This window comes from Apium graveolens, chromosome 9 (assembly GCF_009905375.1).
Source record: "Apium graveolens cultivar Ventura chromosome 9, ASM990537v1, whole genome shotgun sequence".
In the NCBI taxonomy this organism is placed as follows: domain Eukaryota; kingdom Viridiplantae; phylum Streptophyta; class Magnoliopsida; order Apiales; family Apiaceae; genus Apium; species Apium graveolens.
In genome coordinates, this window is record NC_133655.1 from 57691606 (window position 1) to 57707828 (window position 16223).

The following is a 16223-nucleotide window of genomic DNA, read 5'->3' on the forward strand; positions in this document are numbered from 1 at the left end:
AAATAGTGTGCTAAGGAAGCTAACACATGTAGTTAGCTTGTAACCTAGCAAGCTACTTGGATTTTGTCCCCAAGATTTGCAACAAGGAATAAACCTAGGATTCAACCTAGGAGAATAAAAATCAAGTGGAAGATATCACCACCCTATTTCCTAGAAGCAACCAAGAGAAGCAAGCATAAATACCCCCACCCCTTTCGTTCTTCCATTCGGCCTTCAAGAAGAAAAGGGAGAAATCCAAATTCAAATCTCAAAATCTAGCCATGGTAAAATGATCCCTTTAATTCTCAAGTTCCCTAACAATCAAACTAAGGTAATAAAATTCTTTCATCTCTTTTTATCAAGGTTTGATGGGTGAAATAAAATCAAGAAAGTCACTAGTGAATAGTGTGAATAGTAACTCCTCTTTGGTTTCTTGATTTCAATGGTGGTTTTAGGTTCCAAAAATCATACCAAGCACTTCCAAGCCTCCACCATCCTTAAGAACACATCTCAAGCTTTCAAGAAAGGTAAAAAAAATATTTGGCCCAACCTTATTTAAGATTCATTTTTAAGATCCATTTAGTATGTGGTAGTAAACCTAGTTTAAGAAGTGGTATTGTTGAAATCTTGGTGTTTAACTTAAGTAGGTTTGAGGTTGATTTTTGTTGCCTCAAGAACGTGATATTCTTGAGAGGAGTTTGTGTGTTGATGATGAAATGATGATTGTTGGTGGTTGTGTTAAAAGTTAGGGCATAAACGAAACCCCGATCGTAAACGTAACTCCGTTAAAACCAACAAATAGTTAAGTTTCTGCAGAAAGTCCCGAAGTTGTAAACCATAGTTTCTGGTAGAAAATGTTATAAGGATCGTTTAGGCGCTTGAATCGCTTGATTCCGATTTACGGATCAAAGGTTATGGTCGTTTTACTAAAAGTGATTTACGCGACAAAAACTGCTACGAATTACGAACTTTGAAAATATAAAGGATCGAATAAAAAGTGTTCATAAATCATGAAATGTTTATAGAGAGTAACATATTGAGTTTCCTAACTTCCATAAAAATTTCAAGTGAAAAAAATGATTTTTCAGTTTTATAAAAATATCGGAGCCGAGAACGCGCGATTAGAAACCGTAGAATCCATAAGCAGAGCCGACGGCGAAAATGAAAATGAACCTAAGATACTTAGAAAAATGAAGCGACCATAATATGAATAAGAACTTAAAGGAATAATAAGGGTAATATAAGTTGAGAGGATGCATAATGATTAGCGCATGAGTGCGGGTAGCCGTAAATTAGAACGAGACCTAACAAAATGAATCGTGTTTATGATTATAGATTTCTGAGCCGAACCTAGAGCATCCTCCACCTCGAGATACCCAAGCAAGTTTACAAACCCAACTCAATTTTACTGTTGTGTTCTGAAAGGATTGTTTTACTATCATTGTATAAATACTATGCTTGCCATGATACGTAGTTGTTGAATTTTCGCATAATGTAGCGATGTTGTACGATAAGTATATATCGTGAAATTTTTATTCCGCTATAAGCGTGACATATTATTTGACCGAGAGTCGGTCGGGATTTAAGATTAAAACCCGGGAATTATTCTGGTGATATTATAGGAGGGTTATAAGTCCATAGTAGTACATGTTAAAGGGACTCAACGTCCACTTACGAGACATTAAAAATACCTCGAACTTTTATTAAAACGATTTCCTAACGATCATATTCCCTCAGCTATATTTTATTATTCGAATAATAAATATTATGTACCTATTCTTTCATCATGGGAATAGTATACCACAATAATTATTTATTTCAAACCTGATTAATCATTAAAAATTATTAACTACGTAGACATAAACTAGTTGAGGAAGATTATTTTAAATATTTTTTTAGAGAGTAAACTCATTTGAGGTCTAATTATTTATCGATTATCATTTATTTATTTATTAATTATTAAAGGGTTTATTATTGATTTAAAAATCATAGAACCGGATTTAAACTACTTTCTGATTTTGAAGATCATTCGAATAATTTTAGATCGTCGGAGAATATTATCCCGACTTATTTAATATTTTGAATATAGTTTCAAGGAGAAACTTTTTCCCCTTATTTGATTATCTGTTGACAACGGTCAACTCACATCCCTAGTACTTCCTCCAAAATCTTCGGAAGTACATATATATATATAAAATAAAGTTATGCCTATCAACAAGCAAAACGCTTGGGGGAAACTTCGATGTGGTTCGAGTTCTCGAGATATGATAGGATTTCTTAAAGGACATGGGAGGGGTAGCATCCAAGTACTTCGTGTATTGGATAGACTACTGGTACCGTAGGAAATGGTACAATATCTACCTAAGGACCTGCGAAGTGTGTGTATACCCAAAATGTGACACATAGCCCGTATGCGGCAAGGGTGATAACCAGGATACGAAGGTGTCGTTCTTCTACTAGTAAAAAAGGTTACTTTTATCGTAGTACGACTGATCATCGTATGCGGTGGCTCCAACGAATGTCCTATTCTTCCAATTGGAATTGTGATGCAATACCGTAACCCAAGCCTAGGTGTTGGGTTTACTATTAAGGTATTCGCAGGTTAATAAAATCCACTAAAGGATTATTTTCGTAAAAGGTGTGTATCACCAAGGGAAACTATTTTCGAATAAAATGTAACTATCAAATATGATGTTTTACGTGAGTTTATCATACAGTCATTTTCATATTTTACATTATTATTCTGGGCATTATAGCTCACTCTTGCTTTCTTTTAAATGATGCAACACAACAGATAACCAGTATGCCGGTGTGGGACTTAGTCGCTTGCAGTGATGGGGAGAATCCCTGGCAGCTTTGTGTCAGGTGTGCTAGAGTATCAGATAGATATAAGATATCAGTCGTAATTATTGTAACTTCATGTAGAGGTTATAAATAATTATTTGATATCCTGTAAAGTCATTTGAGTGTTATAAAAGAAGATTACATTTTGTACGTCATTTCTAAGGCTATAACTTGTGTGTGTGGGTATGAGATTGGGGTCTGTTGGATTATTGAATCAATACCAGGTTACACATGAGTGAAGGATGGCGTGACGACCCAGATTCCCGACCCCGGATTTGGGGGCGTTACACGAAGGCTTTGATGGACTATTCTCAGCCTAAGATTAATGACATTCAGTCAAGCATCATCAGACCAGACATTAGGGCTAACACTTTTGAGATCAAGTCGAGCACGATCCAGATAATACAAAACTCAGTTCAGTTTGGGGGTTCTCCTACTAAAGACCCCAACATGCACATCAGGGATTTCATCGAGATCTGCGACACTTTGAAGTTCAATGATGTGACTGAAGATGATATTAAGCTACGCCTTTTACCGTTCTTTCTAAGGGACAAAGCTAAGTGTTGGTTACACTCTCTACCAGCAGGGTCACCCCTTGAGAGGATCTTGCACAAAAGGTTCTCACTAAATTCTTCCCTATGGCGAAGATTGCTGCAATCAGGAATGCTCTTACTCGGTTTGCTCAGCAAACTGGAGAATCTCTGTGTGAGGCTTGGGATCGATATAAGGAGATGCTAAGGAAGTGCCCACACCATGACATACCTGATTGGATGATTATTAACTATTTCTACAATAGATTAGGTGCTAGTTCTAGACCCATGCTTGATGCAGCATCAGGAAGAGCCTTGGGGGCTAAAAGCTACGATGAAGCTTATGAACTTATTGAACTGATGGCTACTAATGAGTACCAGAATCCTTATAAGAGGCTAACTCAGGGAAAAGTCACCGGAATTCTGGAGTTGGATGCAGCAACTGCTATTGCTGCCCAATACTAGGCTTTGACGATGAAGGTGGAAACTTTGGCTAATTATAGAGTTAATCAAATCGCTAGTGTCTGTAAGCTTTATGCTGGTGCCCACGAGACTGATCAGTGTGCAATTTCTAGTGAATCAGCTCAGTTTGTGAGCAACTTCCAACGATCGCAGCAACCATTGACAGCCACCTATCATCCCAACAACCGCAATCATCCTAATTTCAGTCGGCACAACACTCAGAATATGGTTCAACAGCCTTATCAGCATTATCCAGCTAAGCAGTACAATCCCCCTAGTTTTCAGCAACCACAGTATGCACCAAGACAACGACTCCAGCTGTAACAAGCCAGTGAAAAATCTGAATTGGAGGGGTTGAAGCTTATGTGCAAGAGTCAAGCCATTTCTACCAAGACCTTGGAAAATCAAATTGGGCAAATTCCCAATGCCTTTCTAAATCGTCAGCCTGGTACACTACCTAGTGACACTGAATTTCTAGGAAAGAGGGAAGCTAAGGAGCAGGTAAAGGCAATCACTTTAAGGTCTGGAAAGGTTACGAATTTCGAACAAACTCAAGTGTTGACTGAAGAAGCTAAGGCTGAGAAAAAAGTAGAGCAGGAGGAAGTAGAAGTGGAACCAAGGAAGACTACTGTTGAGCACACTCCTGTTGAGGGTAATACAGGGGAGAAACAGATCTATCCTCCACCGCCTTTTCCTAAGCGGCTACAGAAAAAAAAGCTAGACAAGCAATTTGAGAAGTTTCTGGAGGTGTTTAAGAAACTTCATATCAACATACCTTTCACTGAGGCTCTTGAGCAGATGCCTAGTTATGCAAAATTTATGAAAGTTATTCTCTCTTGGAAGGTAAAGCTAGATGATTTAGAGACAGTCACACTCACGGAGGAATGCAATGCTGTGTTGCAACAGAATTTACCTCCAAAGCTTAAAGATCCAGGAAGCTTCACTATTCCGTGTACTATTGGAAAAGTATCTTTTGACAGATGCTTATGTGACTTGGAAGCTAGCATCAATCTGATGCCTTTGTCAATTTTCAAGCAGTTGGACTTACCTGATCCCAAACCAACTTATATGACCTTGTAGTTGGCTGACCGTTCTATTACATATCCGCGAGGTATTGTGGAGGTTATCTTGGTCAAGGTTGATAAACTCATCTTCCCTGCTGATTTCATCATTCTTGATTTGGAGGAGGATAAGAAGATTCCCATAATCTTGGGGAGACCTTTTTTGGCGATTGGCCGAACTTTGATAGATGTGCAGAAGGGTGAGCTCACAATGTGAGTTCTGGATGAGGATGTGACTTTTAATGTGTTCAACGCTATGAAATTTCCTACTGATAATGAGAAGTGCTTAAAAGTGGAGTTGGTCGATTCGGTGGTCACATCGGAACTTGATCAATTGCTAAGGTCTGATGCCTTAGAAAAAGCCTTGTTGGGGAATTTGGATAGTGAAGATGACGAAGGTGAAGAACAAGTGCAGTATTTGAATGCTTCTCCTTGGAAGAGGAAGATAGATATGCCTTTTGAATCTCTTGGAATGGAGGAATTGAACAAAGCTCCTAACGCCTCAAGCCATCTATTGAGGAAACTCCCACTCTTGAGCTAAAGCCTTTACCTGAGCATTTGAGGTATGCGTTTTTAGGTGATGCATCTACTCTGCCTGTTATTATTGTATCTGACCTTTCGCGTAGTGATGAGGAAAAGCTTTTAAGGATTCTGAGAGAGTTTAAATCGATAATTGGATGGACCATAGCAGATATCAAGGGAATCAGCCCTTCTTACTGCATGCATAAAATTCTGCTATAGGAAGGTAGCAAGCCTACGGTCGAGCAATAAAGAAGACTCCAATCATGAAGGAGGTAGTGAAGAAGGAAATTATTAAGTGGCTAGATGCAGGGATTGTAACACCCCCAAATCCGGGGTCGGGGATCCGGGTTGTCACGAGTTCCATTTCCCTTAATAACACCCAATCTTAATAATTACTCAACTACTCTGTACTGTGACCCCATAATAAACACACACACCATACGTTATAGTCTCAGAGATGAACATCCAAAAATAACCACAAGTCATTTTATTCCACAATTATCTGTCCATACACCTTAAAAGGTTTTCTGAATAAATTTACATTTTCTTTGCCATTATTACAATTTATAAATATACATAAATCTGGTACATCAAAAGTTGAAAGCCTAGCCTATTGGTAGCTCCTACCTCAGCCATGGCGGCATCAACGCTTCTAGAAAACTGCGGAACGTCTCCTAATCGCTTGCGAATCGGGAGCTTGGTCCTGTTCATCTTATCTATCTGATGTTGTGTGATAAAAGAAGAAAGCAAGGGTGAGCAGCAAGCCCACCAAAATAATATGTATAATGATTAACAATATATGAGCCTACTCATAATACTCATGAAAGTCTTGGTCAAAAGAAATGAACCAAGTTGATATCTTAATGCGATGAAGTCGCAAAATATTCAGTATATATATATATACATATATACTTTTCAAAATATTGGAAGTCCTCTTCCATGCATAATATACACAAAGTCCCAGTGTATAACTGTATAAAAATATCGTTGCAAGGTGATCTCATATATCTAACCTTGTCTCAACATTTTTTCTGAAAATCTTTGTCATTCATAAGACAATTATTAACTAGATATAAGTTTAAAAGATGGAGTTACCAAATACTTCACTACACTTATATCATTTATAAAGCTACTTGAACTACCACTGTTCAAAATATAATGAGCTTTCAACAGTTCATCACATAGATGAGACTACAAGACCAGATTTGAATAGATTCAATCTTTGAAATATTATTAAAGGAAATGAAGTTATGATATACTTCATTAAGTTCTGATATATATATATATATATTCATATATATCTCCCATACATTTCCTGAAAACCTCTGTCATGTAAAGTATGAACAGACTTGCAATATCCAATAAATTTGGAAAGGAAAAGAATTTTGGCATAAACCAGATATCTTGCTGATCAGGCAAAGATACCCATAAGTAACCTTTTCTACTAGTAGATGGACGAATTCCCCACTGGTCATCACCCTGGTCGCAATAGGACCTTATGCTGGACTGCCACTCAGCCATTTATGCATTTGATGGACTCCCACTGAGCCACTTACACTATCATGGACGCCCACTGAGCCCATGTTGCTTATGCCGACTCAATAGATGGACTTACTTCCCGAACCTTGGGTAAGTAATCAATTCATTAACCAAAACTGCAACCTTGTTGCGAATATAAAATACACCACAGAGCCGGATCCCTTAGATTTTTGAGCGAGTATTCAAGTCCCCTTAAAATGGAAGATCTTAAATATAAAAATGAGTTTTGGGATCCGTTCTAACTTTTAAAAATCATTTTGAAGACTCGAAAATATTTTAAAGAGTGTTTGGAGTAAAGCTGATTTAATGAAGTAAATCAGTCCCCAGAATATTTAGAAAATGTCTGAATATTATTATTTAAATAATATTCCCATAAAGAATAATCTTTATAAAAATAATTGAAGTAGAAGTATTAAAACTTATACTTGAAACGAGTATTAAATAACCAAAGATATACTTATATGAAAGTACTATCTTTATTTGAATAATCGAAAATAAGTTTGATTATTGACACCTTATTCTTTAATAAAATAAAGAATATAACTCAGCAAATAATCGGAGTCATAGATCCTCAAATGAATATTCAAATAATATTCATTAAATAATATAAACTGAGTCGTAAGCCCTCGAATGAATATTCAAATTAATATTCGTTAAATAATATAAAAGAGTCATAAGCCCTCGAATGAATATTCAAATAATATTCAAATAATAAAATAAAAGGAGTCATAAGTCCTCAAATGAATATTCAAATTAATATTCATTAAATAATATAAAAGAGTCATAAGCCCTCGAATGAATATTCAAATAATATTCAAATAATAAAATAAAAGGAGTCATAAGTCCTCGAATGAATATTCAAAATAATATTCATTTAATAAAATAAAGAAGTCATAAGCCCTCGAATGAATATTCGTAATAATATTCATTAAATAAAATAAAGGAGTCATAAGCCCTCGAATGAATATTCGAATAATATTCAATAAATAATATAAAAGAGTCATAAGCCCTCGAATGAATATTCAAAATAATATTCATTTAATATAAAGGAGTCATAAGCCTTCGAATAATATTCGAAATAATATTCAATAATAAAATAAGGTTAAAGTTATCGAATAAACCTTATTCGATTAATAGTTTTGAAAACTATGACCATATATATATATAAGTATATATATATATATATATATCCATATATACAAAATCTACTCGGGATCCTCGACTCCCAGTTTTAGAAAATATTTTCACCTTTGGGTCCCTATACTAAGGGTATATGCAAATTACCGCTATCCTCTAGCATAGGTATTATCAACTGAATCAACATATATATATAGCCAGAATACGAAACAGGCATGCATATATACCATATAACATGCTACAATATATCGCAAGAATTTGCTATAACAAATATGCATTTAACGCAAGATCATGCATATACACCAATACATCACAACAACAGTTATAACGGATAGAAAACTTGCCTGAGCGACTGGGGGTTACAAATGGCTCGGGACGAGTCTGGTAACCTATAAACAACATATAAGTTGGAATTAAACCGAAGTCACTTGTAAATCTATACTTTAACCAAATTAGACTCTAACGCTCGCTTTGCGCTTACTGATTCTCTTAAGTCGCTCGAGTACCCTCGGCTCCACCATTTTTAATAAATTAACCATTACGAGTTTTAAGGAGATTCCTTCGCGAGTGTCTTACCAACTTCCTATTACACTTTACATAAATGTTTCATACTCCAATTAGTCATTTAAGGTCTTTAACCTATGTTTCAAAGTAAGGCGAGGGGTAATGTTTCGTTCGCGAAACATCGTTACTTAAAATGACCGTTTCTCCTAAACCGTACATCGGAATCAAACGAACCACATATCAAAACGAAGCTCGTAACATGAACTATCTAAACATGGCAATGGTCAAAACCTAGCAGGGAGTTCGAGGGTCCTAATGTTATGAACAAAAGCAGTCTAAAGTAAATCGGACATTACGACGGCTATGTTTATGCGATTTCCAATTTTTTTACCATTCTAAATCATATCAATCCAACTACCAATCAACAACAACTCAAGATACACATCAATGCTACTGATTTCAGTCATAATAAGCTCAAGGATCTCAGTCCAATCATATATTATAACATCTCCAAATTCAACTAAACTACTTAACAATTAAACTCGAATCATGCTTATCATTCAAATTACTACTCATCCATCCAAACCATCTCCAAACTTCAACATTCAAACTTATTTCTAAAGGGTGTGAAGATTTATACCTTTCTTAGAGGGTGGAAAGTTACTAGGAAGCCTTATGGAGCCTCCTACAAGCTTGATCTTTCAAAAGAAATCAAGAACACAAAGTTAGGCTTTGAAGTTTCTAAAAGTCCGATTTAAAGAAATGTAAAAATGAGGGTCTTACCATGCTTATTTGGATGAGACTTGTGAACAAGAGTTGTAGGCCATCTCAATACCTTTCCAACGAGCTATAGAACACAATATTTGAGTGAGAAATGAAGGAGATACAGCAGTTTTAATGTGCTGGTTCTGTTTTGGCCGAGAGCAATGAAAATGGGGGAGAAAAAAACTTGCTTGTGTTGACTTATTTTGTGGTGTAAATGGAATGGTAGGTGGATATTTGTTTGGCTAACTCTTGGTTAGTTAGTGGAAAGTGATGTAAGCAAGCCTATGTCACCACTTGCATCACTCTTGCCACTTGTCCTCTTCTTATGGTGGAAGCTTTTCATTAAGCTTAATCCTTGTTAATTAGGTGCTTTAATACTTGTATTATCCTTGCTAATCCCCTAGCTACTTGCCCAAGCTTCATCCTTAGTCGTTTAATTGCTTTACGACTCGTTTATTATTCATTCTCGTTGATCGTTTGAGGGATCATATTCGGGATCTTATTACTTGGGTTCCCCTAAACCTTTCTCAATATTTTATATTCCTTTTATGATCCTCTCTTATAACCCTTGAATTTAAATCCTTTTAATCATGTTACCTTATACTCAATTCTTTCGGTATCTGGTGGATTTTCGGGAAAAATCAAAGTGTCCGGATCCGAATTCTAATGACCTTTACATACACTCATTTAATTTATGGAATACTAATACGATCTTAGAATTTCCATAACAGTACTCCTATATAACGTGGTCTGATAATTTTCCTTAATCAGCATTGTCAGCAAAAGTTACTATTCATCCGTGTTTTAAAAATTCCAAAAATTGGGGTTATTACAGGGATTATCTACCCTATTTCTGACAGTTCATGGGTAACCCGGTTCAATGTGTGCCAAAGAAAGGTGGTATTACTGTGGTAGCAAATGAGAAGAATAAGCTTATTCCCACTAGAACAGTCACGGGGTGGAGAGTTTACATGGACTACAGGAAGCTGAACAAAGCCACTAGAAAGGATCACTTCCCCTTGCCCTTCATTGATCAGATACTTGACAGGTTGGTCGGTCATGAGTGTTATTGTCTTATGGATGGTTATTCAGGTTACAATCAGATTTGTGTCGTGCCAGAAGATCAAGTAAAAACTACCTTCACTTGTCCATTTGGTACTTTCGCCTTCAAACGAGTTTATTTTGGTCTGTGTGGTGCACCAGCCATATTTCAGAGATGCATGATGGCCATCTTTTTTGATATGATTGGCCAGAATGTGGAGGTTTTCAAATAAATGACTTCTCAGTCTTTGGCGATTCTTTTGATGAATGCTTGCAAAATCTTGGACACGTTCTCAAGAGGTGCATTGAGACCAATCTGGTTCTCAATTGGGAGAAATATCACTTTATGGTGCGTCAGGGCATTATTCTCGGGCATAAGGTTTCTAGTAAAGGTCTAGAGGTGGACAAGGCCAAGTTGGGGGTCATTGAGAATCTTCCTCCACCCATTTCTGTTAAGGGAATTCGCAGTTTTCTTGGTCATGCGGGTTTCTACAGGCGTTTCATCAAAGACTTCTCGAAAATTTCAAAGCCATTATGCAGTTTGCTAGAGAAAGATGTTCCTTTCAAGTTTGATGACGAGTGCCTTACAGCTTTTGATACATTGAAGAAGATTTTAATCACGGCACCGGTGATAAATGCGCCTGATTGGAATGAACCTTTTGAGATGATGTGCAATGCAAGCGACTATGCAGTTGGAGCAGTTCTTGGGCAGAGGAAGAACAACATATTTAATGTGGTCTACTACACTAGTAAGACCCTAAATGGTGCTCAACTGAATTATACTACTACGGAGAAAGAACTTTTGGCTATTGTCTATGGTTTTGAGAAATTTTGATCTTATCGACTTGGGACTAAGGTGACAGTTTTCACTGATCACGCTACAATTCGATATCTAGTCTCAAAGAAGGACTCGAAGCCTAGATTGATTAGATGGGTTCTTTTGCTTCAAGAATTTGAACTAGAGATCAAGGACAAAAAGGGAACTGAAAATCAAGTCGCTGATCATCTCTCGTGTTTAGAGAATCCTAATGCTACATCATTGGATAAGACATTGATAAATGAATCTTTTCCCGACGAGCAGTTGTTTAGAGTGCAAGAAGAAGAACTGTGGTTCACAGACATTGTGAACTACCTTGTAAGTAATATCATGCCTCCTGACTTATCTTATGCTCAAAGGAAGAAATTTCTACATGAAGTAAAGTGGTATATGTGGGATGAGCCATTTCTTTTTCGATAAGGAGCTGACCAAATCATCAAGAGATGTATTCTATACAGCGAAACGGGGGGATCTTGCGAGATTGCCACTCAATGGCTTATGGAGGACATTATGGCGGAGAAAAGACAGCAGTTCGTGTTCTCCAAGCAGGTTTCTTTTGGCCAACATTGTTTAAAGATGCTCACCAATTCATTTTGAAATGTAATCGTTGTCAACGTGTGGGTAATATGTCTAAGAGGGATGAGATGCCTCTTAATTTGCTTCTCGAGGTTGAGGTCTTTGATATTTGGGGAATTGACTTCATAGGGCTATTTGTCTCATCTTGTAACAATCAGTATATCTTGTTGGCAGTTGATTACGTGTCGAAATGGGTTAAAGTTAAGGCGTTGCCAACAGACGATGCGAAAATGGTGCTTAATTTTCTTTACAAGCAGATATTCACAAGGTTTGGAACTCCAAGAGTCATAATCAGTGATGAGGGTAGCATTTTTACAATTGCAAGTTCACTGCTATGATGAAAAGATATAATGTACGGCTTATCATCCTGAAACAAATGGTCAAGCTGAGGTATCTAACAGAGAGATCAAGCACATTTTAGAGAAAGTGGTGTGTCCGTCGAGGAAAGATTGGTCTTTGAAGCTAGATGAAGCTGTTTGGGCGTATAGAACAACATATAAGACTCCATTAAGAATGTCTCCGTTTCAGTTGGTTTATGGTAAGGGGTGTCATTTGCCTGTGGAGATCGAGAATAAGGCATATTGGGCTTTAAACAAGTTAAATCTGGACTTGGATGTGGCTGGAAAGAAGAGGATGTTTCAATTGAATGAACTCGACGAGTTTTGACTTCAAGCTTATGAGAACAACAAAAAGTACAAGAAGAAATTCAAGAGGTGGCATGATAGGGGTCTAGTGCTCAAATCATTTGTGTCGGGGCAACGAGTTCTTTTGTTCAACTTCCGACTCCGTCTTTTTTCTAGAAAGTTGAAGTCAAGATGGTCAGGGCCATCTATTGTCAAAACTGTATTTCCACATGAAGCGGTGGATATTTTGAGAATGATCTGGGCCAGGCATTCAAGGTAAATGGTTAGAGGTTGAAGCATTACTATGGTGACACGGCAAACCGCGAGGTGGTTAGTGTTGTTCTATTATCCATTTGATCTCGAGAATCTACGTCGAGCTAGCAACGTAAAAGAAGCGCTTCTTGGGAGGAAACCCAAGTTTGTTGTACATTAGTAAGTAGAGGAAGCAAGACGAAAGGAGAAAAACACAAAAATATCAGAAAAAGAAAAAAATCCAGGGCTCACTTCAGAAGCTTGGCGCGGCCGCGCTGTCCTAGTGCGCGGCCGCGCTGATTTCACAGAAACATAGCGCACCCGCGCTGTTACAACGCGCGGCCGCACCGATTTGGCAGAAGTAGTGCACGCCTACGCTGTCTCAGCGCGCGCCCGCGCCGGGTCCCGACTAAAAAAAGGCAGTTAAAAAGGAAAATACGGGAATTTTGTTCCAAAATCAATTCCCAGCTGAATTTTACTCCCCCGCATCCCATAATTCCCTCTCCAAATCAAACCCATTACTCCCATTATTCCCATAATTAAATCCCACTCTATTCTATATATAATTCTCTTTTCACCACCTATATATACATACACCTCATACACAACTTCTCCACCAATTCACAAATTCTCTCTCAAACACAACTCTTATTCTCTCTACTCACTTCCAATGGCACCCAAGAGACAAAGAACATAAGTTGATAGCAGCACCACCGATTCATCAAGTGTGGTGGTGTAAGGCCAAGGTTCTCTACTCCCTAGGCTGAAGCGGAGTATACTAGGCTTCTTTTGAAGCCAATAATCAAGGAACGAGGTTGTCTGCCATTAGGGAAGGATGGTCAACTTTTGGAGATGATTTTTGAGATGGGTTGGGTTCCTATTTACGAGGCACCCACTGCTGTGCCCATGAGTCTTGTTCACGAGTTCTATGCGAATGCCGAGGAAGAGAAGAATGGATTTACTGTGGTTCGAGGGAGGACGGCGGAGTATAGTGCAGAGGCTATCAAGACTGTGATTGAGCAGCCCGCGAGGAAGGTGGGGCAGGACACCTGGAACGATAAGACTCCAGAGGACTTTGATCTGGATCTTATTGTTGCTACTCCGTGCCAGCCCGATACTCACTGAAAGATCAAGAGGGGCACGACCGAGTATTCTACGTTATCGGCTTCCAGAATGAACAGGTTTTCCCGTGCATGGAACACTTTTATATGTGATAACATCATGCCATCTTCGCATGTGCATGAGATTACTGTGGAGTGTGCACGGTTGTTATGGGGCATTCTTCAGGGCGAGTATATAGATTTGGGGATGGTGATTTATCAGGGGATTCTGAAGTTCTTGAGTGGGAGTACTACGGGGTCTATTCCGTATACGTCCGTGGTGACGAAGCTGTGCATGGCAGTTGGTGTTGATTGGCCCGCACATGAGCAGTTGCAGATCCCGAGTGCTCCTATTGACAATACTACTTTGGTTACGATGCAAGAATGGGATGGAGGCAAGCTCGATATGAAGGGGCTTGGTTATACTTTTGACCACCTACCTGGTGGGAGGCCAGCTGCTAGAGCCACTCAGGCGAGCAGGACTGCATGGAGATATCAGCTAGGAGATGAGGCAGGGCCATCGCAGCAGGTGCATGAGGAGGAGGAAGGAGCTGATATGGGAGCTGGCATGAGCATGACGCAGTACAAGTGTCTGGAACGGAGGATGGATGCGATGCATGACATCCATAGAAGGTTTGCACGTGATCTCACCCAGGCACTTGGGACAATATTTAGAGCCACATGAGTTGATATCCAGTGGCCAGTTTTTGGTGAGGATTCCGTGTATCCACCTCCGCACACACCCGACAATCCACCCGATGAGGGTGAAGATTCTGATTCTGATTAGGTATGCCTGATTCCTTACTATTACCTTCACTGAGGACAGTGAGTATTTTAAGTTTGGGGGTAGTAGTTTAAGGAATATGTTTTTGTGTGAGTCTCATATAGTTTGTATGTTCATGATAGTTTAGTTCATATAGTTTGCATATTTTGCCATATGGTTTTTTTTATTTTTATTTTTATTTATTTTTGGTAGTTTTATGTTATTTTGTTCATATAGTTTTCATGCATTTGCATTATAACATGATCCCTTAGATAATTTTTTGATTGACTTGTGATATTGATGTTAGTGTAGTGATGTCGTGTTTAGAGATGTTAAGTCGTATTAAGTTGATTTGCATGCTAGAGACACTTGTATTTCACTAAGTCTTATAGGTTGCTAGAGTGCTAGATCTTAGTCATGGTTTGTTATTTTGTCGAGGTTTAATTGCTTGTTTATATTTAGAATTTAGGATATTCTCTTAATAATAAAAGACATGGATATTTAAAAATTGGAGGAAATTTGATTTCATTGCTAGTTGTGTGACTATGTGTCAAATAGCTAGTAGTCGGCTCATATTTATATAAGTAGTTTAGGGTTGGATGAGATGGAGCGAAATACACTCATTCAGAAAATGTTAAAAAAAAGAAAAGAAAAAGAGAAAAAAAAGAAAAAAAAGAATAAGTGTTATGTATAATTGATCACGAGGGGGCTCTTTAGTACTCGAGTTATTAAGTTCTTAGGGGACTTTATGCCTAGTGACCTAAGGCTTTTATAGTCTGGGATCGGTAACCTAACGCTCGCTACATGGGTACTATTGTATAAGTCTTTTGTGGACCTCACTCATTACACAATCAAATAAGCATTATAACGACTCGTGTATTTTTATTTTATTTCTAATATTTGGAAGTGTAATAAAAGTTTAAGTAAATAAATAAAAAATGTGTATTGATTTTGGCAGCGGTTATTGATTGTTATTTAATTAATTATGATTTGTTGCTGTGTGGAATTGAATTGTGTGATTTATTAGTGAGTTACATGATTTTATTTTGCTTGTAAAAGTGATTTTATGGTAATTTTAATTCCATAAATATTTGGGTTGTCTTTAAAATTGGTTTTCTAATTTTATAATTTTAATAATTATTTTTAGGACTTTATAAATTCAGAAATCAATATTTTGTTAATTATTCATTTTTAAATAATTTCCTGAGTGTGTTAAATGCTAAAATCCATATTTAATTATGGGAATCTTTAAAAATTATGAAACTTATAATTTATTAAGTTCTTATTATTCTGAGAATTTTAAAATTATTTTGGAAATTTTCGGGAAAGGTTTTACCCGCGCGTCGTTTCGTTATTTGTTAAAAAGCGGGTATAAAGCGTACCTTAAAATTGTTTAAAATTTTTGGAAATTTATATTTTTATTTATTTCGGGATATTTATAATATTTTAGCGCTGTTTTCGTAATTTTCGAAAATTGTTTTGCGTGCATCTCAGTCCGTTAATTTTAAATTTTGAGATAAATTGAGACTCGGAACCTCCGTGATTATCCTATAAACTACGTGTCAATTCTATAATTAGAAGAGTACACGTGTTTGTTGCTGGTGTTTAGTTGCAATCTCTGTTAAAAAAATAAATAAATAAAAACCAAACCCCCCCCCCGGCTTTCGCTGCACACGCCTCGTCTCTCTCTCTATGTTCATTCTTCTTT

The 16223-nt window shown here is 37.4% G+C and overlaps 1 long non-coding RNA gene and 1 other non-coding gene across 2 annotated transcripts; both read right to left on the reverse strand.

The window, feature by feature from the left end:
• Positions 1–3476: 3476 nt before the first annotated feature.
• On the reverse strand, positions 3477–3583 carry LOC141687943 (small nucleolar RNA R71). The gene has a single exon (XR_012561419.1). It is a non-coding gene; the product is annotated as a small nucleolar RNA R71 (small nucleolar RNA).
• Positions 3584–8416: 4833 nt separating this feature from the next.
• On the reverse strand, positions 8417–9519 carry LOC141683437 (uncharacterized). The gene is made up of 3 exons (XR_012560285.1): positions 9362–9519; positions 9219–9276; positions 8417–8463 (listed from the first exon to the last, which is right to left on the reverse strand). It is a non-coding gene; the product is annotated as an uncharacterized LOC141683437 (long non-coding RNA).
• Positions 9520–16223: the final 6704 nt, after the last annotated feature.